This window comes from Anarhichas minor, unplaced genomic scaffold, assembly GCF_050575085.1.
Source record: "Anarhichas minor isolate MPS153535 unplaced genomic scaffold, ASM5057508v1 ptg000036l, whole genome shotgun sequence".
Classification (NCBI taxonomy): domain Eukaryota; kingdom Metazoa; phylum Chordata; class Actinopteri; order Perciformes; family Anarhichadidae; genus Anarhichas; species Anarhichas minor.
Window position 1 is genome coordinate 1,612,501 of NW_027466482.1, and position 19,532 is coordinate 1,632,032.

The 19,532-nt window shown below is 40.2% G+C and overlaps 52 non-coding genes across 52 annotated transcripts; all 52 read right to left on the reverse strand.

The window, feature by feature from the left end:
* Nucleotides 1-60: 60 nt before the first annotated feature.
* LOC142965818 (5S ribosomal RNA) lies at nt 61-179 on the reverse strand. The gene has a single exon (XR_012957764.1). It is a non-coding gene; the product is annotated as a 5S ribosomal RNA (ribosomal RNA).
* A 251-nt stretch (nt 180-430) lies between these two features.
* On the reverse strand, nt 431-549 carry LOC142965819 (5S ribosomal RNA). The gene has a single exon (XR_012957765.1). It is a non-coding gene; the product is annotated as a 5S ribosomal RNA (ribosomal RNA).
* Nucleotides 550-812: 263 nt separating this feature from the next.
* On the reverse strand, nt 813-931 carry LOC142965820 (5S ribosomal RNA). The gene has a single exon (XR_012957766.1). It is a non-coding gene; the product is annotated as a 5S ribosomal RNA (ribosomal RNA).
* Nucleotides 932-1,185: 254 nt separating this feature from the next.
* Nucleotides 1,186-1,304, reverse strand: LOC142965858 (5S ribosomal RNA). Its single transcript, XR_012957805.1, has one exon. It is a non-coding gene; the product is annotated as a 5S ribosomal RNA (ribosomal RNA).
* Nucleotides 1,305-1,567: 263 nt separating this feature from the next.
* LOC142965821 (5S ribosomal RNA) lies at nt 1,568-1,686 on the reverse strand. The gene has a single exon (XR_012957767.1). It is a non-coding gene; the product is annotated as a 5S ribosomal RNA (ribosomal RNA).
* A 263-nt stretch (nt 1,687-1,949) lies between these two features.
* LOC142965822 (5S ribosomal RNA) lies at nt 1,950-2,068 on the reverse strand. Its single transcript, XR_012957768.1, has one exon. It is a non-coding gene; the product is annotated as a 5S ribosomal RNA (ribosomal RNA).
* A 263-nt stretch (nt 2,069-2,331) lies between these two features.
* On the reverse strand, nt 2,332-2,450 carry LOC142965805 (5S ribosomal RNA). Its single transcript, XR_012957753.1, has one exon. It is a non-coding gene; the product is annotated as a 5S ribosomal RNA (ribosomal RNA).
* Nucleotides 2,451-2,713: 263 nt separating this feature from the next.
* Nucleotides 2,714-2,832, reverse strand: LOC142965823 (5S ribosomal RNA). Its single transcript, XR_012957770.1, has one exon. It is a non-coding gene; the product is annotated as a 5S ribosomal RNA (ribosomal RNA).
* A 251-nt stretch (nt 2,833-3,083) lies between these two features.
* Nucleotides 3,084-3,202, reverse strand: LOC142965824 (5S ribosomal RNA). Its single transcript, XR_012957771.1, has one exon. It is a non-coding gene; the product is annotated as a 5S ribosomal RNA (ribosomal RNA).
* Nucleotides 3,203-3,456: 254 nt separating this feature from the next.
* On the reverse strand, nt 3,457-3,575 carry LOC142965806 (5S ribosomal RNA). Its single transcript, XR_012957754.1, has one exon. It is a non-coding gene; the product is annotated as a 5S ribosomal RNA (ribosomal RNA).
* Nucleotides 3,576-3,829: 254 nt separating this feature from the next.
* LOC142965799 (5S ribosomal RNA) lies at nt 3,830-3,948 on the reverse strand. Its single transcript, XR_012957747.1, has one exon. It is a non-coding gene; the product is annotated as a 5S ribosomal RNA (ribosomal RNA).
* Nucleotides 3,949-4,202: 254 nt separating this feature from the next.
* LOC142965859 (5S ribosomal RNA) lies at nt 4,203-4,321 on the reverse strand. The gene has a single exon (XR_012957806.1). It is a non-coding gene; the product is annotated as a 5S ribosomal RNA (ribosomal RNA).
* A 263-nt stretch (nt 4,322-4,584) lies between these two features.
* Nucleotides 4,585-4,703, reverse strand: LOC142965826 (5S ribosomal RNA). The gene has a single exon (XR_012957773.1). It is a non-coding gene; the product is annotated as a 5S ribosomal RNA (ribosomal RNA).
* A 254-nt stretch (nt 4,704-4,957) lies between these two features.
* Nucleotides 4,958-5,076, reverse strand: LOC142965861 (5S ribosomal RNA). Its single transcript, XR_012957809.1, has one exon. It is a non-coding gene; the product is annotated as a 5S ribosomal RNA (ribosomal RNA).
* Nucleotides 5,077-5,339: 263 nt separating this feature from the next.
* On the reverse strand, nt 5,340-5,458 carry LOC142965827 (5S ribosomal RNA). The gene has a single exon (XR_012957774.1). It is a non-coding gene; the product is annotated as a 5S ribosomal RNA (ribosomal RNA).
* Nucleotides 5,459-5,721: 263 nt separating this feature from the next.
* Nucleotides 5,722-5,840, reverse strand: LOC142965855 (5S ribosomal RNA). The gene has a single exon (XR_012957802.1). It is a non-coding gene; the product is annotated as a 5S ribosomal RNA (ribosomal RNA).
* A 254-nt stretch (nt 5,841-6,094) lies between these two features.
* On the reverse strand, nt 6,095-6,213 carry LOC142965862 (5S ribosomal RNA). Its single transcript, XR_012957810.1, has one exon. It is a non-coding gene; the product is annotated as a 5S ribosomal RNA (ribosomal RNA).
* Nucleotides 6,214-6,464: 251 nt separating this feature from the next.
* Nucleotides 6,465-6,583, reverse strand: LOC142965828 (5S ribosomal RNA). The gene has a single exon (XR_012957775.1). It is a non-coding gene; the product is annotated as a 5S ribosomal RNA (ribosomal RNA).
* Nucleotides 6,584-6,837: 254 nt separating this feature from the next.
* On the reverse strand, nt 6,838-6,956 carry LOC142965800 (5S ribosomal RNA). The gene has a single exon (XR_012957748.1). It is a non-coding gene; the product is annotated as a 5S ribosomal RNA (ribosomal RNA).
* Nucleotides 6,957-7,219: 263 nt separating this feature from the next.
* On the reverse strand, nt 7,220-7,338 carry LOC142965829 (5S ribosomal RNA). The gene has a single exon (XR_012957776.1). It is a non-coding gene; the product is annotated as a 5S ribosomal RNA (ribosomal RNA).
* Nucleotides 7,339-7,592: 254 nt separating this feature from the next.
* LOC142965807 (5S ribosomal RNA) lies at nt 7,593-7,711 on the reverse strand. Its single transcript, XR_012957755.1, has one exon. It is a non-coding gene; the product is annotated as a 5S ribosomal RNA (ribosomal RNA).
* A 254-nt stretch (nt 7,712-7,965) lies between these two features.
* On the reverse strand, nt 7,966-8,084 carry LOC142965863 (5S ribosomal RNA). Its single transcript, XR_012957811.1, has one exon. It is a non-coding gene; the product is annotated as a 5S ribosomal RNA (ribosomal RNA).
* Nucleotides 8,085-8,338: 254 nt separating this feature from the next.
* On the reverse strand, nt 8,339-8,457 carry LOC142965864 (5S ribosomal RNA). The gene has a single exon (XR_012957812.1). It is a non-coding gene; the product is annotated as a 5S ribosomal RNA (ribosomal RNA).
* A 263-nt stretch (nt 8,458-8,720) lies between these two features.
* On the reverse strand, nt 8,721-8,839 carry LOC142965830 (5S ribosomal RNA). Its single transcript, XR_012957777.1, has one exon. It is a non-coding gene; the product is annotated as a 5S ribosomal RNA (ribosomal RNA).
* Nucleotides 8,840-9,093: 254 nt separating this feature from the next.
* On the reverse strand, nt 9,094-9,212 carry LOC142965865 (5S ribosomal RNA). Its single transcript, XR_012957814.1, has one exon. It is a non-coding gene; the product is annotated as a 5S ribosomal RNA (ribosomal RNA).
* A 263-nt stretch (nt 9,213-9,475) lies between these two features.
* LOC142965831 (5S ribosomal RNA) lies at nt 9,476-9,594 on the reverse strand. The gene has a single exon (XR_012957778.1). It is a non-coding gene; the product is annotated as a 5S ribosomal RNA (ribosomal RNA).
* Nucleotides 9,595-9,857: 263 nt separating this feature from the next.
* LOC142965856 (5S ribosomal RNA) lies at nt 9,858-9,976 on the reverse strand. Its single transcript, XR_012957803.1, has one exon. It is a non-coding gene; the product is annotated as a 5S ribosomal RNA (ribosomal RNA).
* A 254-nt stretch (nt 9,977-10,230) lies between these two features.
* LOC142965793 (5S ribosomal RNA) lies at nt 10,231-10,349 on the reverse strand. Its single transcript, XR_012957741.1, has one exon. It is a non-coding gene; the product is annotated as a 5S ribosomal RNA (ribosomal RNA).
* Nucleotides 10,350-10,600: 251 nt separating this feature from the next.
* Nucleotides 10,601-10,719, reverse strand: LOC142965832 (5S ribosomal RNA). The gene has a single exon (XR_012957779.1). It is a non-coding gene; the product is annotated as a 5S ribosomal RNA (ribosomal RNA).
* Nucleotides 10,720-10,973: 254 nt separating this feature from the next.
* Nucleotides 10,974-11,092, reverse strand: LOC142965801 (5S ribosomal RNA). Its single transcript, XR_012957749.1, has one exon. It is a non-coding gene; the product is annotated as a 5S ribosomal RNA (ribosomal RNA).
* Nucleotides 11,093-11,355: 263 nt separating this feature from the next.
* On the reverse strand, nt 11,356-11,474 carry LOC142965833 (5S ribosomal RNA). Its single transcript, XR_012957780.1, has one exon. It is a non-coding gene; the product is annotated as a 5S ribosomal RNA (ribosomal RNA).
* Nucleotides 11,475-11,737: 263 nt separating this feature from the next.
* LOC142965834 (5S ribosomal RNA) lies at nt 11,738-11,856 on the reverse strand. The gene has a single exon (XR_012957781.1). It is a non-coding gene; the product is annotated as a 5S ribosomal RNA (ribosomal RNA).
* A 251-nt stretch (nt 11,857-12,107) lies between these two features.
* On the reverse strand, nt 12,108-12,226 carry LOC142965814 (5S ribosomal RNA). The gene has a single exon (XR_012957761.1). It is a non-coding gene; the product is annotated as a 5S ribosomal RNA (ribosomal RNA).
* A 263-nt stretch (nt 12,227-12,489) lies between these two features.
* Nucleotides 12,490-12,608, reverse strand: LOC142965835 (5S ribosomal RNA). Its single transcript, XR_012957782.1, has one exon. It is a non-coding gene; the product is annotated as a 5S ribosomal RNA (ribosomal RNA).
* Nucleotides 12,609-12,871: 263 nt separating this feature from the next.
* Nucleotides 12,872-12,990, reverse strand: LOC142965837 (5S ribosomal RNA). The gene has a single exon (XR_012957784.1). It is a non-coding gene; the product is annotated as a 5S ribosomal RNA (ribosomal RNA).
* A 251-nt stretch (nt 12,991-13,241) lies between these two features.
* On the reverse strand, nt 13,242-13,360 carry LOC142965838 (5S ribosomal RNA). Its single transcript, XR_012957785.1, has one exon. It is a non-coding gene; the product is annotated as a 5S ribosomal RNA (ribosomal RNA).
* Nucleotides 13,361-13,623: 263 nt separating this feature from the next.
* On the reverse strand, nt 13,624-13,742 carry LOC142965840 (5S ribosomal RNA). The gene has a single exon (XR_012957786.1). It is a non-coding gene; the product is annotated as a 5S ribosomal RNA (ribosomal RNA).
* Nucleotides 13,743-13,996: 254 nt separating this feature from the next.
* On the reverse strand, nt 13,997-14,115 carry LOC142965794 (5S ribosomal RNA). Its single transcript, XR_012957742.1, has one exon. It is a non-coding gene; the product is annotated as a 5S ribosomal RNA (ribosomal RNA).
* A 251-nt stretch (nt 14,116-14,366) lies between these two features.
* On the reverse strand, nt 14,367-14,485 carry LOC142965841 (5S ribosomal RNA). Its single transcript, XR_012957787.1, has one exon. It is a non-coding gene; the product is annotated as a 5S ribosomal RNA (ribosomal RNA).
* A 254-nt stretch (nt 14,486-14,739) lies between these two features.
* On the reverse strand, nt 14,740-14,858 carry LOC142965802 (5S ribosomal RNA). Its single transcript, XR_012957750.1, has one exon. It is a non-coding gene; the product is annotated as a 5S ribosomal RNA (ribosomal RNA).
* Nucleotides 14,859-15,121: 263 nt separating this feature from the next.
* LOC142965842 (5S ribosomal RNA) lies at nt 15,122-15,240 on the reverse strand. Its single transcript, XR_012957788.1, has one exon. It is a non-coding gene; the product is annotated as a 5S ribosomal RNA (ribosomal RNA).
* A 263-nt stretch (nt 15,241-15,503) lies between these two features.
* Nucleotides 15,504-15,622, reverse strand: LOC142965843 (5S ribosomal RNA). Its single transcript, XR_012957789.1, has one exon. It is a non-coding gene; the product is annotated as a 5S ribosomal RNA (ribosomal RNA).
* Nucleotides 15,623-15,873: 251 nt separating this feature from the next.
* LOC142965844 (5S ribosomal RNA) lies at nt 15,874-15,992 on the reverse strand. Its single transcript, XR_012957791.1, has one exon. It is a non-coding gene; the product is annotated as a 5S ribosomal RNA (ribosomal RNA).
* A 251-nt stretch (nt 15,993-16,243) lies between these two features.
* Nucleotides 16,244-16,362, reverse strand: LOC142965803 (5S ribosomal RNA). Its single transcript, XR_012957751.1, has one exon. It is a non-coding gene; the product is annotated as a 5S ribosomal RNA (ribosomal RNA).
* Nucleotides 16,363-16,625: 263 nt separating this feature from the next.
* LOC142965845 (5S ribosomal RNA) lies at nt 16,626-16,744 on the reverse strand. Its single transcript, XR_012957792.1, has one exon. It is a non-coding gene; the product is annotated as a 5S ribosomal RNA (ribosomal RNA).
* Nucleotides 16,745-16,995: 251 nt separating this feature from the next.
* LOC142965804 (5S ribosomal RNA) lies at nt 16,996-17,114 on the reverse strand. The gene has a single exon (XR_012957752.1). It is a non-coding gene; the product is annotated as a 5S ribosomal RNA (ribosomal RNA).
* A 263-nt stretch (nt 17,115-17,377) lies between these two features.
* On the reverse strand, nt 17,378-17,496 carry LOC142965846 (5S ribosomal RNA). The gene has a single exon (XR_012957793.1). It is a non-coding gene; the product is annotated as a 5S ribosomal RNA (ribosomal RNA).
* Nucleotides 17,497-17,759: 263 nt separating this feature from the next.
* On the reverse strand, nt 17,760-17,878 carry LOC142965847 (5S ribosomal RNA). Its single transcript, XR_012957794.1, has one exon. It is a non-coding gene; the product is annotated as a 5S ribosomal RNA (ribosomal RNA).
* Nucleotides 17,879-18,129: 251 nt separating this feature from the next.
* LOC142965815 (5S ribosomal RNA) lies at nt 18,130-18,248 on the reverse strand. Its single transcript, XR_012957762.1, has one exon. It is a non-coding gene; the product is annotated as a 5S ribosomal RNA (ribosomal RNA).
* Nucleotides 18,249-18,511: 263 nt separating this feature from the next.
* Nucleotides 18,512-18,630, reverse strand: LOC142965849 (5S ribosomal RNA). The gene has a single exon (XR_012957796.1). It is a non-coding gene; the product is annotated as a 5S ribosomal RNA (ribosomal RNA).
* Nucleotides 18,631-18,893: 263 nt separating this feature from the next.
* Nucleotides 18,894-19,012, reverse strand: LOC142965851 (5S ribosomal RNA). The gene has a single exon (XR_012957797.1). It is a non-coding gene; the product is annotated as a 5S ribosomal RNA (ribosomal RNA).
* Nucleotides 19,013-19,263: 251 nt separating this feature from the next.
* On the reverse strand, nt 19,264-19,382 carry LOC142965852 (5S ribosomal RNA). Its single transcript, XR_012957798.1, has one exon. It is a non-coding gene; the product is annotated as a 5S ribosomal RNA (ribosomal RNA).
* Nucleotides 19,383-19,532: the final 150 nt, after the last annotated feature.

Genomic DNA, 19,532 nt, shown 5'->3' on the forward strand with positions numbered 1-19,532 from the left:
CTCATATTTCTCAAGTGAAAAGCAGCAGTGTCCTCTGCCTTTTGGAGAGAAAAGTGAAGAAAGTTACAGCACCTGGTATTCCCAGGCGGTCTCCCATCCAAGTACTAACCAGGCCCGACTCTGCTTAGCTTCCGAGATCGGACGAGATCGGGCACGAACAGAGAGGTATGGCCGTAAGCAAGTTTGTCTCCAACACATAGTTCTTTAAAACCTACAACAGTAGGTCAATTTTAAAACGTTAACGAACCTAAACCAGTTCATTAATTAACATTCCAATAATAAGAAAATATTGATATATTGATTGATTCTGTTTCCCTTTTTACCGTTACCCACATCTTTGAATGCATCTCTTCTTTAATCTTGCCTTTTTCTCATATTTCTCAAGTGAAAAGCAGCAGTGTCCTCTGCCTTTTGGAGAGAAAAGTGAAGAAAGTTACAGCACCTGGTATTCCCAGGCGGTCTCCCATCCAAGTACTAACCAGGCCCGACTCTGCTTAGCTTCCGAGATCGGACGAGATCGGGCACGAACAGAGAGGTATGGCCGTAAGCAAGTTTGTCTCCAACACATAGTTCTTTAAAACCTACAACAGTAGGTCAATTTTAAAACGTTAACGAACCTAAACCAGTTCATTAATTAACATTCCAATAATAAGAAAATATTGATATATTGATTGATTCTGTTTCCCTTTTTACCGTTACCCACATCTTTGAATGCATCTTTGAATGCATCTCTTCTTTAATCTTGCCTTTTTCTCATATTTCTCAAGTGAAAAGCAGCAGTGTCCTCTGCCTTTTGGAGAGAAAAGTGAAGAAAGTTACAGCACCTGGTATTCCCAGGCGGTCTCCCATCCAAGTACTAACCAGGCCCGACTCTGCTTAGCTTCCGAGATCGGACGAGATCGGGCACGAACAGAGAGGTATGGCCGTAAGCAAGTTTGTCTCCAACACATAGTTCTTTAAAACCTACAACAGTAGGTCAATTTTAAAACGTTAACGAACCTAAACCAGTTCATTAATTAACATTCCAATAATAAGAAAATATTGATATATTGATTGATTCTGTTTCCCTTTTTACCGTTACCCACATCTTTGTATGCATCTCTTCTTCAATCTTGCCTTTTTCTCACATATTTCTCAAGTGAAAAAGCAGCAGTGTCCTCTGCCTTTTGGAGAGAGAAGTGAAAAAACTTACAGCACCTGGTATTCCCAGGCTGTCTCCCATCCAAGTACTAACCAGGCCCGACTCTGCTTAGCTTCCGAGATCGGACGAGATCGGGCACGAACAGAGAGGTATGGCCGTAAGCAAGTTTGTCTCCAACACATAGTTCTTTAAAACCTACAACAGTAGGTCAATTTTAAAACGTTAACGAACCTAAACCAGTTCATTAATTAACATTCCAATAATAAGAAAATATTGATATATTGATTGATTCTGTTTCCCTTTTTACCGTTACCCACATCTTTGAATGCATCTTTGAATGCATCTCTTCTTTAATCTTGCCTTTTTCTCATATTTCTCAAGTGAAAAGCAGCAGTGTCCTCTGCCTTTTGGAGAGAAAAGTGAAGAAAGTTACAGCACCTGGTATTCCCAGGCGGTCTCCCATCCAAGTACTAACCAGGCCCGACTCTGCTTAGCTTCCGAGATCGGACGAGATCGGGCACGAACAGAGAGGTATGGCCGTAAGCAAGTTTGTCTCCAACACATAGTTCTTTAAAACCTACAACAGTAGGTCAATTTTAAAACGTTAACGAACCTAAACCAGTTCATTAATTAACATTCCAATAATAAGAAAATATTGATATATTGATTGATTCTGTTTCCCTTTTTACCGTTACCCACATCTTTGAATGCATCTTTGAATGCATCTCTTCTTTAATCTTGCCTTTTTCTCATATTTCTCAAGTGAAAAGCAGCAGTGTCCTCTGCCTTTTGGAGAGAAAAGTGAAGAAAGTTACAGCACCTGGTATTCCCAGGCGGTCTCCCATCCAAGTACTAACCAGGCCCGACTCTGCTTAGCTTCCGAGATCGGACGAGATCGGGCACGAACAGAGAGGTATGGCCGTAAGCAAGTTTGTCTCCAACACATAGTTCTTTAAAACCTACAACAGTAGGTCAATTTTAAAACGTTAACGAACCTAAACCAGTTCATTAATTAACATTCCAATAATAAGAAAATATTGATATATTGATTGATTCTGTTTCCCTTTTTACCGTTACCCACATCTTTGAATGCATCTTTGAATGCATCTCTTCTTTAATCTTGCCTTTTTCTCATATTTCTCAAGTGAAAAGCAGCAGTGTCCTCTGCCTTTTGGAGAGAAAAGTGAAGAAAGTTACAGCACCTGGTATTCCCAGGCGGTCTCCCATCCAAGTACTAACCAGGCTCGACTCTGCTTAGCTTCCGAGATCGGACGAGATCGGGCACGAACAGAGAGGTATGGCCGTAAGCAAGTTTGTCTCCAACACATAGTTCTTTAAAACCTACAACAGTAGGTCAATTTTAAAACGTTAACGAACCTAAACCAGTTCATTAATTAACATTCCAATAATAAGAAAATATTGATATATTGATTGATTCTGTTTCCCTTTTTACCGTTACCCACATCTTTGAATGCATCTTTGAATGCATCTCTTCTTTAATCTTGCCTTTTTCTCATATTTCTCAAGTGAAAAGCAGCAGTGTCCTCTGCCTTTTGGAGAGAAAAGTGAAGAAAGTTACAGCACCTGGTATTCCCAGGCGGTCTCCCATCCAAGTACTAACCAGGCCCGACTCTGCTTAGCTTCCGAGATCGGACGAGATCGGGCACGAACAGAGAGGTATGGCCGTAAGCAAGTTTTTCTCCAACACATAGTTCTTTAAAACCTACAACAGTAGGTCAATTTTAAAACGTTAACGAACCTAAACCAGTTCATTAATTAACATTCCAATAATAAGAAAATATTGATATATTGATTGATTCTGTTTCCCTTTTTACCGTTACCCACATCTTTGAATGCATCTCTTCTTTAATCTTGCCTTTTTCTCATGTTTCTCAAGTGAAAAGCAGCAGTGTCCTCTGCCTTTTGGAGAGAAAAGTGAAGAAAGTTACAGCACCTGGTATTCCCAGGCGGTCTCCCATCCAAGTACTAACCAGGCCCGACTCTGCTTAGCTTCCGAGATCGGACGAGATCGGGCACGAACAGAGAGGTATGGCCGTAAGCAAGTTTGTCTCCAACACATAGTTCTTTAAAACCTACAACAGTAGGTCAATTTTAAAACGTTAACGAACCTAAACCAGTTCATTAATTAACATTCCAATAATAAGAAAATATTGATATATTGATTGATTCTGTTTCCCTTTTTACCGTTACCCACATCTTTGTATGCATCTCTTCTTCAATCTTGCCTTTTTCTCACATATTTCTCAAGTGAAAAAGCAGCAGTGTCCTCTGCCTTTTGGAGAGAGAAGTGAAAAAACTTACAGCACCTGGTATTCCCAGGCTGTCCCCCATCCAAGTACAAACCAGGCCCGACTCTGCTTAGCTTCCGAGATCGGACGAGATCGGGCACGAACAGAGAGGTATGGCCGTAAGCAAGTTTGTCTCCAACACATAGTTCTTTAAAACCTACAACAGTAGGTCAATTTTAAAACGTTAACGAACCTAAACCAGTTCATTAATTAACATTCCAATAATAAGAAAATATTGATATATTGATTGATTCTGTTTCCCTTTTTACCGTTACCCACATCTTTGTATGCATCTCTTCTTCAATCTTGCCTTTTTCTCACATATTTCTCAAGTGAAAAAGCAGCAGTGTCCTCTGCCTTTTGGAGAGAGAAGTGAAAAAACTTACAGCACCTGGTATTCCCAGGCTGTTTCCCATCCAAGTACTAACCAGGCCCGACTCTGCTTAGCTTCCGAGATCGGACGAGATCGGGCACGAACAGAGAGGTATGGCCGTAAGCAAGTTTGTCTCCAACACATAGTTCTTTAAAACCTACAACAGTAGGTCAATTTTAAAACGTTAACGAACCTAAACCAGTTCATTAATTAACATTCCAATAATAAGAAAATATTGATATATTGATTGATTCTGTTTCCCTTTTTACCGTTACCCACATCTTTGTATGCATCTCTTCTTCAATCTTGCCTTTTTCTCACATATTTCTCAAGTGAAAAAGCAGCAGTGTCCTCTGCCTTTTGGAGAGAGAAGTGAAAAAACTTACAGCACCTGGTATTCCCAGGCTGTCTCCCATCCAAGTACTAACCAGGCCCGACTCTGCTTAGCTTCCGAGATCGGACGAGATCGGGCACGAACAGAGAGGTATGGCCGTAAGCAAGTTTGTCTCCAACACATAGTTCTTTAAAACCTACAACAGTAGGTCAATTTTAAAACGTTAACGAACCTAAACCAGTTCATTAATTAACATTCCAATAATAAGAAAATATTGATATATTGATTGATTCTGTTTCCCTTTTTACCGTTACCCACATCTTTGAATGCATCTTTGAATGCATCTCTTCTTTAATCTTGCCTTTTTCTCATATTCCTCAAGTGAAAAGCAGCAGTGTCCTCTGCCTTTTGGAGAGAAAAGTGAAGAAAGTTACAGCACCTGGTATTCCCAGGCGGTCTCCCATCCAAGTACTAACCAGGCCCGACTCTGCTTAGCTTCCGAGATCGGACGAGATCGGGCACGAACAGAGAGGTATGGCCGTAAGCAAGTTTGGCTCCAACACATAGTTCTTTAAAACCTACAACAGTATGTCAATTTTAAAACGTTAACGAACCTAAACCAGTTCATTAATTAACATTCCAATAATAAGAAAATATTGATATATTGATTGATTCTGTTTCCCTTTTTACCGTTACCCACATCTTTGTATGCATCTCTTCTTCAATCTTGCCTTTTTCTCACATATTTCTCAAGTGAAAAAGCAGCAGTGTCCTCTGCCTTTTGGAGAGAGAAGTGAAAAAACTTACAGCACCTGGTATTCCCAGGCTGTCTCCCATCCAAGTACTAACCAGGCCCGACTCTGCTTAGCTTCCGAGATCGGACGAGATCGGGCACGAACAGAGAGGTATGGCCGTAAGCAAGTTTGTCTCCAACACATAGTTCTTTAAAACCTACAACAGTAGGTCAATTTTAAAACGTTAACGAACCTAAACCAGTTCATTAATTAACATTCCAATAATAAGAAAATATTGATATATTGATTGATTCTGTTTCCCTTTTTACCGTTACCCACATCTTTGAATGCATCTTTGAATGCATCTCTTCTTTAATCTTGCCTTTTTCTCATATTTCTCAAGTGAAAAGCAGCAGTGTCCTCTGCCTTTTGGAGAGAAAAGTGAAGAAAGTTACAGCACCTGGTATTCCCAGGCGGTCTCCCATCCAAGTACTAACCAGGCCCGACTCTGCTTAGCTTCCGAGATCGGACGAGATCGGGCACGAACAGAGAGGTATGGCCGTAAGCAAGTTTGGCTCCAACACATAGTTCTTTAAAACCTACAACAGTAGGTCAATTTTAAAGCGTTAACGAACCTAAACCAGTTCATTAATTAACATTCCAATAATAAGAAAATATTGATATATTGATTGATTCTGTTTCCCTTTTTACCGTTACCCACATCTTTGAATGCATCTTTGAATGCATCTCTTCTTTAATCTTGCCTTTTTCTCATATTCCTCAAGTGAAAAGCAGCAGTGTCCTCTGCCTTTTGGAGAGAAAAGTGAAGAAAGTTACAGCACCTGGTATTCCCAGGCGGTCTCCCATCCAAGTACTAATCAGGCCCGACTCTGCTTAGCTTCCGAGATCGGACGAGATCGGGCACGAACAGAGAGGTATGGCCGTAAGCAAGTTTGTCTCCAACACATAGTTCTTTAAAACCTACAACAGTAGGTCAATTTTAAAACGTTAACGAACCTAAACCAGTTCATTAATTAACATTCCAATAATAAGAAAATATTGATATATTGATTGATTCTGTTTCCCTTTTTACCGTTACCCACATCTTTGTATGCATCTCTTCTTCAATCTTGCCTTTTTCTCACATATTTCTCAAGTGAAAAAGCAGCAGTGTCCTCTGCCTTTTGGAGAGAGAAGTGAAAAAACTTACAGCACCTGGTATTCCCAGGCTGTCTCCCATCCAAGTACTAACCAGGCCCGACTCTGCTTAGCTTCCGAGATCGGACGAGATCGGGCACGAACAGAGAGGTATGGCCGTAAGCAAGTTTGTCTCCAACACATAGTTCTTTAAAACCTACAACAGTAGGTCAATTTTAAAACGTTAACGAACCTAAACCAGTTCATTAATTAACATTCCAATAATAAGAAAATATTGATATATTGATTGATTCTGTTTCCCTTTTTACCGTTACCCACATCTTTGAATGCATCTCTTCTTTAATCTTGCCTTTTTCTCATGTTTCTCAAGTGAAAAGCAGCAGTGTCCTCTGCCTTTTGGAGAGAAAAGTGAAGAAAGTTACAGCACCTGGTATTCCCAGGCGGTCTCCCATCCAAGTACTAACCAGGCCCGACTCTGCTTAGCTTCCGAGATCGGACGAGATCGGGCACGAACAGAGAGGTATGGCCGTAAGCAAGTTTGTCTCCAACACATAGTTCTTTAAAACCTACAACAGTAGGTCAATTTTAAAACGTTAACGAACCTAAACCAGTTCATTAATTAACATTCCAATAATAAGAAAATATTGATATATTGATTGATTCTGTTTCCCTTTTTACCGTTACCCACATCTTTGTATGCATCTCTTCTTCAATCTTGCCTTTTTCTCACATATTTCTCAAGTGAAAAAGCAGCAGTGTCCTCTGCCTTTTGGAGAGAGAAGTGAAAATACTTACAGCACCTGGTATTCCCAGGCTGTCTCCCATCCAAGTACTAACCAGGCCCGACTCTGCTTAGCTGCCGAGATCGGACGAGATCGGGCACGAACAGAGAGGTATGGCCGTAAGCAAGTTTGTCTCCAACACATAGTTCTTTAAAACCTACAACAGTAGGTCAATTTTAAAACGTTAACGAACCTAAACCAGTTCATTAATTAACATTCCAATAATAAGAAAATATTGATATATTGATTGATTCTGTTTCCCTTTTTACCGTTACCCACATCTTTGAATGCATCTTTGAATGCATCTCTTCTTTAATCTTGCCTTTTTCTCATATTTCTCAAGTGAAAAGCAGCAGTGTCCTCTGCCTTTTGGAGAGAAAAGTGAAGAAAGTTACAGCACCTGGTATTCCCAGGCGGTCTCCCATCCAAGTACTAACCAGGCCCGACTCTGCTTAGCTTCCGAGATCGGACGAGATCGGGCACGAACAGAGAGGTATGGCCGTAAGCAAGTTTTTCTCCAACACATAGTTCTTTAAAACCTACAACAGTAGGTCAATTTTAAAACGTTAACGAACCTAAACCAGTTCATTAATTAACATTCCAATAATAAGAAAATATTGATATATTGATTGATTCTGTTTCCCTTTTTACCGTTACCCACATCTTTGTATGCATCTCTTCTTCAATCTTGCCTTTTTCTCACATATTTCTCAAGTGAAAAAGCAGCAGTGTCCTCTGCCTTTTGGAGAGAGAAGTGAAAAAACTTACAGCACCTGGTATTCCCAGGCTGTCCCCCATCCAAGTACAAACCAGGCCCGACTCTGCTTAGCTTCCGAGATCGGACGAGATCGGGCACGAACAGAGAGGTATGGCCGTAAGCAAGTTTGTCTCCAACACATAGTTCTTTAAAACCTACAACAGTAGGTCAATTTTAAAACGTTAACGAACCTAAACCAGTTCATTAATTAACATTCCAATAATAAGAAAATATTGATATATTGATTGATTCTGTTTCCCTTTTTACCGTTACCCACATCTTTGTATGCATCTCTTCTTCAATCTTGCCTTTTTCTCACATATTTCTCAAGTGAAAAAGCAGCAGTGTCCTCTGCCTTTTGGAGAGAGAAGTGAAAAAACTTACAGCACCTGGTATTCCCAGGCTGTCTCCCATCCAAGTACTAACCAGGCCCGACTCTGCTTAGCTTCCGAGATCGGACGAGATCGGGCACGAACAGAGAGGTATGGCCGTAAGCAAGTTTGTCTCCAACACATAGTTCTTTAAAACCTACAACAGTAGGTCAATTTTAAAACGTTAACGAACCTAAACCAGTTCATTAATTAACATTCCAATAATAAGAAAATATTGATATATTGATTGATTCTGTTTCCCTTTTTACCGTTACCCACATCTTTGTATGCATCTCTTCTTCAATCTTGCCTTTTTCTCACATATTTCTCAAGTGAAAAAGCAGCAGTGTCCTCTGCCTTTTGGAGAGAGAAGTGAAAAAACTTACAGCACCTGGTATTCCCAGGCTGTCTCCCATCCAAGTACTAACCAGGCCCGACTCTGCTTAGCTTCCGAGATCGGACGAGATCGGGCACGAACAGAGAGGTATGGCCGTAAGCAAGTTTGTCTCCAACACATAGTTCTTTAAAACCTACAACAGTAGGTCAATTTTAAAACGTTAACGAACCTAAACCAGTTCATTAATTAACATTCCAATAATAAGAAAATATTGATATATTGATTGATTCTGTTTCCCTTTTTACCGTTACCCACATCTTTGAATGCATCTTTGAATGCATCTCTTCTTTAATCTTGCCTTTTTCTCATATTCCTCAAGTGAAAAGCAGCAGTGTCCTCTGCCTTTTGGAGAGAAAAGTGAAGAAAGTTACAGCACCTGGTATTCCCAGGCGGTCTCCCATCCAAGTACTAACCAGGCCCGACTCTGCTTAGCTTCCGAGATCGGACGAGATCGGGCACGAACAGAGAGGTATGGCCGTAAGCAAGTTTGGCTCCAACACATAGTTCTTTAAAACCTACAACAGTATGTCAATTTTAAAACGTTAACGAACCTAAACCAGTTCATTAATTAACATTCCAATAATAAGAAAATATTGATATATTGATTGATTCTGTTTCCCTTTTTACCGTTACCCACATCTTTGTATGCATCTCTTCTTCAATCTTGCCTTTTTCTCACATATTTCTCAAGTGAAAAAGCAGCAGTGTCCTCTGCCTTTTGGAGAGAGAAGTGAAAAAACTTACAGCACCTGGTATTCCCAGGCTGTCTCCCATCCAAGTACTAACCAGGCCCGACTCTGCTTAGCTTCCGAGATCGGACGAGATCGGGCACGAACAGAGAGGTATGGCCGTAAGCAAGTTTGTCTCCAACACATAGTTCTTTAAAACCTACAACAGTAGGTCAATTTTAAAACGTTAACGAACCTAAACCAGTTCATTAATTAACATTCCAATAATAAGAAAATATTGATATATTGATTGATTCTGTTTCCCTTTTTACCGTTACCCACATCTTTGAATGCATCTTTGAATGCATCTCTTCTTTAATCTTGCCTTTTTCTCATATTTCTCAAGTGAAAAGCAGCAGTGTCCTCTGCCTTTTGGAGAGAAAAGTGAAGAAAGTTACAGCACCTGGTATTCCCAGGCGGTCTCCCATCCAAGTACTAACCAGGCCCGACTCTGCTTAGCTTCCGAGATCGGACGAGATCGGGCACGAACAGAGAGGTATGGCCGTAAGCAAGTTTGGCTCCAACACATAGTTCTTTAAAACCTACAACAGTAGGTCAATTTTAAAGCGTTAACGAACCTAAACCAGTTCATTAATTAACATTCCAATAATAAGAAAATATTGATATATTGATTGATTCTGTTTCCCTTTTTACCGTTACCCACATCTTTGAATGCATCTTTGAATGCATCTCTTCTTTAATCTTGCCTTTTTCTCATATTCCTCAAGTGAAAAGCAGCAGTGTCCTCTGCCTTTTGGAGAGAAAAGTGAAGAAAGTTACAGCACCTGGTATTCCCAGGCGGTCTCCCATCCAAGTACTAATCAGGCCCGACTCTGCTTAGCTTCCGAGATCGGACGAGATCGGGCACGAACAGAGAGGTATGGCCGTAAGCAAGTTTGTCTCCAACACATAGTTCTTTAAAACCTACAACAGTAGGTCAATTTTAAAACGTTAACGAACCTAAACCAGTTCATTAATTAACATTCCAATAATAAGAAAATATTGATATATTGATTGATTCTGTTTCCCTTTTTACCGTTACCCACATCTTTGTATGCATCTCTTCTTCAATCTTGCCTTTTTCTCACATATTTCTCAAGTGAAAAAGCAGCAGTGTCCTCTGCCTTTTGGAGAGAGAAGTGAAAAAACTTACAGCACCTGGTATTCCCAGGCTGTCTCCCATCCAAGTACTAACCAGGCCCGACTCTGCTTAGCTTCCGAGATCGGACGAGATCGGGCACGAACAGAGAGGTATGGCCGTAAGCAAGTTTGTCTCCAACACATAGTTCTTTAAAACCTACAACAGTAGGTCAATTTTAAAACGTTAACGAACCTAAACCAGTTCATTAATTAACATTCCAATAATAAGAAAATATTGATATATTGATTGATTCTGTTTCCCTTTTTACCGTTACCCACATCTTTGAATGCATCTCTTCTTTAATCTTGCCTTTTTCTCATGTTTCTCAAGTGAAAAGCAGCAGTGTCCTCTGCCTTTTGGAGAGAAAAGTGAAGAAAGTTACAGCACCTGGTATTCCCAGGCGGTCTCCCATCCAAGTACTAACCAGGCCCGACTCTGCTTAGCTTCCGAGATCGGACGAGATCGGGCACGAACAGAGAGGTATGGCCGTAAGCAAGTTTGTCTCCAACACATAGTTCTTTAAAACCTACAACAGTAGGTCAATTTTAAAACGTTAACGAACCTAAACCAGTTCATTAATTAACATTCCAATAATAAGAAAATATTGATATATTGATTGATTCTGTTTCCCTTTTTACCGTTACCCACATCTTTGTATGCATCTCTTCTTCAATCTTGCCTTTTTCTCACATATTTCTCAAGTGAAAAAGCAGCAGTGTCCTCTGCCTTTTGGAGAGAGAAGTGAAAATACTTACAGCACCTGGTATTCCCAGGCTGTCTCCCATCCAAGTACTAACCAGGCCCGACTCTGCTTAGCTGCCGAGATCGGACGAGATCGGGCACGAACAGAGAGGTATGGCCGTAAGCAAGTTTGTCTCCAACACATAGTTCTTTAAAACCTACAACAGTAGGTCAATTTTAAAACGTTAACGAACCTAAACCAGTTCATTAATTAACATTCCAATAATAAGAAAATATTGATATATTGATTGATTCTGTTTCCCTTTTTACCGTTACCCACATCTTTGAATGCATCTTTGAATGCATCTCTTCTTTAATCTTGCCTTTTTCTCATATTTCTCAAGTGAAAAGCAGCAGTGTCCTCTGCCTTTTGGAGAGAAAAGTGAAGAAAGTTACAGCACCTGGTATTCCCAGGCGGTCTCCCATCCAAGTACTAACCAGGCCCGACTCTGCTTAGCTTCCGAGATCGGACGAGATCGGGCACGAACAGAGAGGTATGGCCGTAAGCAAGTTTTTCTCCAACACATAGTTCTTTAAAACCTACAACAGTAGGTCAATTTTAAAACGTTAACGAACCTAAACCAGTTCATTAATTAACATTCCAATAATAAGAAAATATTGATATATTGATTGATTCTGTTTCCCTTTTTACCGTTACCCACATCTTTGAATGCATCTTTGAATGCATCTCTTCTTTAATCTTGCCTTTTTCTCATATTTCTCAAGTGAAAAGCAGCAGTGTCCTCTGCCTTTTGGAGAGAAAAGTGAAGAAAGTTACAGCACCTGGTATTCCCAGGCGGTCTCCCATCCAAGTACTAACCAGGCCCGACTCTGCTTAGCTTCCGAGATCGGACGAGATCGGGCACGAACAGAGAGGTATGGCCGTAAGCAAGTTTTTCTCCAACACATAGTTCTTTAAAACCTACAACAGTAGGTCAATTTTAAAACGTTAACGAACCTAAACCAGTTCATTAATTAACATTCCAATAATAAGAAAATATTGATATATTGATTGATTCTGTTTCCCTTTTTACCGTTACCCACATCTTTGAATGCATCTCTTCTTTAATCTTGCCTTTTTCTCATATTTCTCAAGTGAAAAGCAGCAGTGTCCTCTGCCTTTTGGAGAGAAAAGTGAAGAAAGTTACAGCACCTGGTATTCCCAGGCTGTCTCCCATCCAAGTACTAACCAGGCCCGACTCTGCTTAGCTGCCGAGATCGGACGAGATCGGGCACGAACAGAGAGGTATGGCCGTAAGCAAGTTTGTCTCCAACACATAGTTCTTTAAAACCTACAACAGTAGGTCAATTTTAAAACGTTAACGAACCTAAACCAGTTCATTAATTAACATTCCAATAATAAGAAAATATTGATATATTGATTGATTCTGTTTCCCTTTTTACCGTTACCCACATCTTTGAATGCATCTTTGAATGCATCTCTTCTTTAATCTTGCCTTTTTCTCATATTTCTCAAGTGAAAAGCAGCAGTGTCCTCTGCCTTTTGGAGAGAAAAGTGAAGAAAGTTACAGCACCTGGTATTCCCAGGCGGTCTCCCATCCAAGTACTAACCAGGCCCGACTCTGCTTAGCTTCCGAGATCGGACGAGATCGGGCACGAACAGAGAGGTATGGCCGTAAGCAAGTTTTTCTCCAACACATAGTTCTTTAAAACCTACAACAGTAGGTCAATTTTAAAACGTTAACGAACCTAAACCAGTTCATTAATTAACATTCCAATAATAAGAAAATATTGATATATTGATTGATTCTGTTTCCCTTTTTACCGTTACCCACATCTTTGAATGCATCTTTGAATGCATCTCTTCTTTAATCTTGCCTTTTTCTCATATTTCTCAAGTGAAAAGCAGCAGTGTCCTCTGCCTTTTGGAGAGAAAAGTGAAGAAAGTTACAGCACCTGGTATTCCCAGGCGGTCTCCCATCCAAGTACTAACCAGGCCCGACTCTGCTTAGCTTCCGAGATCGGACGAGATCGGGCACGAACAGAGAGGTATGGCCGTAAGCAAGTTTTTCTCCAACACATAGTTCTTTAAAACCTACAACAGTAGGTCAATTTTAAAACGTTAACGAACCTAAACCAGTTCATTAATTAACATTCCAATAATAAGAAAATATTGATATATTGATTGATTCTGTTTCCCTTTTTACCGTTACCCACATCTTTGAATGCATCTCTTCTTTAATCTTGCCTTTTTCTCATATTTCTCAAGTGAAAAGCAGCAGTGTCCTCTGCCTTTTGGAGAGAAAAGTGAAGAAAGTTACAGCACCTGGTATTCCCAGGCGGTCTCCCATCCAAGTACTAACCAGGCCCGACTCTGCTTAGCTTCCGAGATCGGACGAGATCGGGCACGAACAGAGAGGTATGGCCGTAAGCAAGTTTGGCTCCAACACATAGTTCTTTAAAACCTACAACAGTAGGTCAATTTTAAAGCGTTAACGAACCTAAACCAGTTCATTAATTAACATTCCAATAATAAGAAAATATTGATATATTGATTGATTCTGTTTCCCTTTTTACCGTTACCCACATCTTTGAATGCATCTTTGAATGCATCTCTTCTTTAATCTTGCCTTTTTCTCATATTCCTCAAGTGAAAAGCAGCAGTGTCCTCTGCCTTTTGGAGAGAAAAGTGAAGAAAGTTACAGCACCTGGTATTCCCAGGCGGTCTCCCATCCAAGTACTAACCAGGCCCGACTCTGCTTAGCTTCCGAGATCGGACGAGATCGGGCACGAACAGAGAGGTATGGCCGTAAGCAAGTTTGTCTCCAACACATAGTTCTTTAAAACCTACAACAGTAGGTCAATTTTAAAACGTTAACGAACCTAAACCAGTTCATTAATTAACATTCCAATAATAAGAAAATATTGATATATTGATTGATTCTGTTTCCCTTTTTACCGTTACCCACATCTTTGTATGCATCTCTTCTTCAATCTTGCCTTTTTCTCACATATTTCTCAAGTGAAAAAGCAGCAGTGTCCTCTGCCTTTTGGAGAGAGAAGTGAAAAAACTTACAGCACCTGGTATTCCCAGGCTGTCTCCCATCCAAGTACTAACCAGGCCCGACTCTGCTTAGCTTCCGAGATCGGACGAGATCGGGCACGAACAGAGAGGTATGGCCGTAAGCAAGTTTGTCTCCAACACATAGTTCTTTAAAACCTACAACAGTAGGTCAATTTTAAAACGTTAACGAACCTAAACCAGTTCATTAATTAACATTCCAATAATAAGAAAATATTGATATATTGATTGATTCTGTTTCCCTTTTTACCGTTACCCACATCTTTGAATGCATCTCTTCTTTAATCTTGCCTTTTTCTCATGTTTCTCAAGTGAAAAGCAGCAGTGTCCTCTGCCTTTTGGAGAGAAAAGTGAAGAAAGTTACAGCACCTGGTATTCCCAGGCGGTCTCCCATCCAAGTACTAACCAGGCCCGACTCTGCTTAGCTTCCGAGATCGGACGAGATCGGGCACGAACAGAGAGGTATGGCCGTAAGCAAGTTTGTCTCCAACACATAGTTCTTTAAAACCTACAACAGTAGGTCAATTTTAAAACGTTAACGAACCTAAACCAGTTCATTAATTAACATTCCAATAATAAGAAAATATTGATATATTGATTGATTCTGTTTCCCTTTTTACCGTTACCCACATCTTTGTATGCATCTCTTCTTCAATCTTGCCTTTTTCTCACATATTTCTCAAGTGAAAAAGCAGCAGTGTCCTCTGCCTTTTGGAGAGAGAAGTGAAAATACTTACAGCACCTGGTATTCCCAGGCTGTCTCCCATCCAAGTACTAACCAGGCCCGACTCTGCTTAGCTGCCGAGATCGGACGAGATCGGGCACGAACAGAGAGGTATGGCCGTAAGCAAGTTTGTCTCCAACACATAGTTCTTTAAAACCTACAACAGTAGGTCAATTTTAAAACGTTAACGAACCTAAACCAGTTCATTAATTAACATTCCAATAATAAGAAAATATTGATATATTGATTGATTCTGTTTCCCTTTTTACCGTTACCCACATCTTTGAATGCATCTTTGAATGCATCTCTTCTTTAATCTTGCCTTTTTCTCATATTTCTCAAGTGAAAAGCAGCAGTGTCCTCTGCCTTTTGGAGAGAAAAGTGAAGAAAGTTACAGCACCTGGTATTCCCAGGCGGTCTCCCATCCAAGTACTAACCAGGCCCGACTCTGCTTAGCTTCCGAGATCGGACGAGATCGGGCACGAACAGAGAGGTATGGCCGTAAGCAAGTTTTTCTCCAACACATAGTTCTTTAAAACCTACAACAGTAGGTCAATTTTAAAACGTTAACGAACCTAAACCAGTTCATTAATTAACATTCCAATAATAAGAAAATATTGATATATTGATTGATTCTGTTTCCCTTTTTACCGTTACCCACATCTTTGAATGCATCTTTGAATGCATCTCTTCTTTAATCTTGCCTTTTTCTCATATTTCTCAAGTGAAAAGCAGCAGTGTCCTCTGCCTTTTGGAGAGAAAAGTGAAGAAAGTTACAGCACCTGGTATTCCCAGGCGGTCTCCCATCCAAGTACTAACCAGGCCCGACTCTGCTTAGCTTCCGAGATCGGACGAGATCGGGCACGAACAGAGAGGTATGGCCGTAAGCAAGTTTTTCTCCAACACATAGTTCTTTAAAACCTACAACAGTAGGTCAATTTTAAAACGTTAACGAACCTAAACCAGTTCATTAATTAACATTCCAATAATAAGAAAATATTGATATATTGATTGATTCTGTTTCCCTTTTTACCGTTACCCACATCTTTGAATGCATCTCTTCTTTAATCTTGCCTTTTTCTCATATTTCTCAAGTGAAAAGCAGCAGTGTCCTCTGCCTTTTGGAGAGAAAAGTGAAGAAAGTTACAGCACCTGGTATTCCCAGGCGGTCTCCCATCCAAGTACTAACCAGGCCCGACTCTGCTTAGCTTCCGAGATCGGACGAGATCGGGCACGAACAGAGAGGTATGGCCGTAAGCAAGTTTTTCTCCAACACATAGTTCTTTAAAACCTACAACAGTAGGTCAATTTTAAAACGTTAACGAACCTAAACCAGTTCATTAATTAACATTCCAATAATAAGAAAATATTGATATATTGATTGATTCTGTTTCCCTTTTTACCGTTACCCACATCTTTGAATGCATCTCTTCTTTAATCTTGCCTTTTTCTCATATTTCTCAAGTGAAAAGCAGCAGTGTCCTCTGCCTTTTGGAGAGAGAAGTGAAAATACTTACAGCACCTGGTATTCCCAGGCTGTCTCCCATCCAAGTACTAACCAGGCCCGACTCTGCTTAGCTGCCGAGATCGGACGAGATCGGGCACGAACAGAGAGGTATGGCCGTAAGCAAGTTTGTCTCCAACACATAGTTCTTTAAAACCTACAACAGTAGGTCAATTTTAAAACGTTAACGAACCTAAACCAGTTCATTAATTAACATTCCAATAATAAGAAAATATTGATATATTGATTGATTCTGTTTCCCTTTTTACCGTTACCCACATCTTTGAATGCATCTTTGAATGCATCTCTTCTTTAATCTTGCCTTTTTCTCATATTTCTCAAGTGAAAAGCAGCAGTGTCCTCTGCCTTTTGGAGAGAAAAGTGAAGAAAGTTACAGCACCTGGTATTCCCAGGCGGTCTCCCATCCAAGTACTAACCAGGCCCGACTCTGCTTAGCTTCCGAGATCGGACGAGATCGGGCACGAACAGAGAGGTATGGCCGTAAGCAAGTTTTTCTCCAACACATAGTTCTTTAAAACCTACAACAGTAGGTCAATTTTAAAACGTTAACGAACCTAAACCAGTTCATTAATTAACATTCCAATAATAAGAAAATATTGATATATTGATTGATTCTGTTTCCCTTTTTACCGTTACCCACATCTTTGAATGCATCTCTTCTTTAATCTTGCCTTTTTCTCATATTTCTCAAGTGAAAAGCAGCAGTGTCCTCTGCCTTTTGGAGAGAGAAGTGAAAATACTTACAGCACCTGGTATTCCCAGGCTGTCTCCCATCCAAGTACTAACCAGGCCCGACTCTGCTTAGCTGCCGAGATCGGACGAGATCGGGCACGAACAGAGAGGTATGGCCGTAAGCAAGTTTGTCTCCAACACATAGTTCTTTAAAACCTACAACAGTAGGTCAATTTTAAAACGTTAACGAACCTAAACCAGTTCATTAATTAACATTCCAATAATAAGAAAATATTGATATATTGATTGATTCTGTTTCCCTTTTTACCGTTACCCACATCTTTGAATGCATCTTTGAATGCATCTCTTCTTTAATCTTGCCTTTTTCTCATATTTCTCAAGTGAAAAGCAGCAGTGTCCTCTGCCTTTTGGAGAGAAAAGTGAAGAAAGTTACAGCACCTGGTATTCCCAGGCGGTCTCCCATCCAAGTACTAACCAGGCCCGACTCTGCTTAGCTTCCGAGATCGGACGAGATCGGGCACGAACAGAGAGGTATGGCCGTAAGCAAGTTTTTCTCCAACACATAGTTCTTTAAAACCTACAACAGTAGGTCAATTTTAAAACGTTAACGAACCTAAACCAGTTCATTAATTAACATTCCAATAATAAGAAAATATTGATATATTGATTGATTCTGTTTCCCTTTTTACCGTTACCCACATCTTTGAATGCATCTTTGAATGCATCTCTTCTTTAATCTTGCCTTTTTCTCATATTTCTCAAGTGAAAAGCAGCAGTGTCCTCTGCCTTTTGGAGAGAAAAGTGAAGAAAGTTACAGCACCTGGTATTCCCAGGCGGTCTCCCATCCAAGTACTAACCAGGCCCGACTCTGCTTAGCTTCCGAGATCGGACGAGATCGGGCACGAACAGAGAGGTATGGCCGTAAGCAAGTTTTTCTCCAACACATAGTTCTTTAAAACCTACAACAGTAGGTCAATTTTAAAACGTTAACGAACCTAAACCAGTTCATTAATTAACATTCCAATAATAAGAAAATATTGATATATTGATTGATTCTGTTTCCCTTTTTACCGTTACCCACATCTTTGAATGCATCTCTTCTTTAATCTTGCCTTTTTCTCATATTTCTCAAGTGAAAAGCAGCAGTGTCCTCTGCCTTTTGGAGAGAAAAGTGAAGAAAGTTACAGCACCTGGTATTCCCAGGCTGTCTCCCATCCAAGTACTAACCAGGCCCGACTCTGCTTAGCTGCCGAGATCGGACGAGATCGGGCACGAACAGAGAGGTATGGCCGTAAGCAAGTTTGTCTCCAACACATAGTTCTTTAAAACCTACAACAGTAGGTCAATTTTAAAACGTTAACGAACCTAAACCAGTTCATTAATTAACATTCCAATAATAAGAAAATATTGATATATTGATTGATTCTGTTTCCCTTTTTACCGTTACCCACATCTTTGAATGCATCTTTGAATGCATCTCTTCTTTAATCTTGCCTTTTTCTCATATTTCTCAAGTGAAAAGCAGCAGTGTCCTCTGCCTTTTGGAGAGAAAAGTGAAGAAAGTTACAGCACCTGGTATTCCCAGGCGGTCTCCCATCCAAGTACTAACCAGGCCCGACTCTGCTTAGCTTCCGAGATCGGACGAGATCGGGCACGAACAGAGAGGTATGGCCGTAAGCAAGTTTTTCTCCAACACATAGTTCTTTAAAACCTACAACAGTAGGTCAATTTTAAAACGTTAACGAACCTAAACCAGTTCATTAATTAACATTCCAATAATAAGAAAATATTGATATATTGATTGATTCTGTTTCCCTTTTTACCGTTACCCACATCTTTGAATGCATCTTTGAATGCATCTCTTCTTTAATCTTGCCTTTTTCTCATATTTCTCAAGTGAAAAGCAGCAGTGTCCTCTGCCTTTTGGAGAGAAAAGTGAAGAAAGTTACAGCACCTGGTATTCCCAGGCGGTCTCCCATCCAAGTACTAACCAGGCCCGACTCTGCTTAGCTTCCGAGATCGGACGAGATCGGGCACGAACAGAGAGGTATGGCCGTAAGCAAGTTTTTCTCCAACACATAGTTCTTTAAAACCTACAACAGTAGGTCAATTTTAAAACGTTAACGAACCTAAACCAGTTCATTAATTAACATTCCAATAATAAGAAAATATTGATATATTGATTGATTCTGTTTCCCTTTTTACCGTTACCCACATCTTTGAATGCATCTCTTCTTTAATCTTGCCTTTTTCTCATATTTCTCAAGTGAAAAGCAGCAGTGTCCTCTGCCTTTTGGAGAGAAAAGTGAAGAAAGTTACAGCACCTGGTATTCCCAGGCGGTCTCCCATCCAAGTACTAACCAGGCCCGACTCTGCTTAGCTTCCGAGATCGGACGAGATCGGGCACGAACAGAGAGGTATGGCCGTAAGCAAGTTTGGCTCCAACACATAGTTCTTTAAAACCTACAACAGTAGGTCAATTTTAAAGCGTTAACGAACCTAAACCAGTTCATTAATTAACATTCCAATAATAAGAAAATATTGATATATTGATTGATTCTGTTTCCCTTTTTACCGTTAC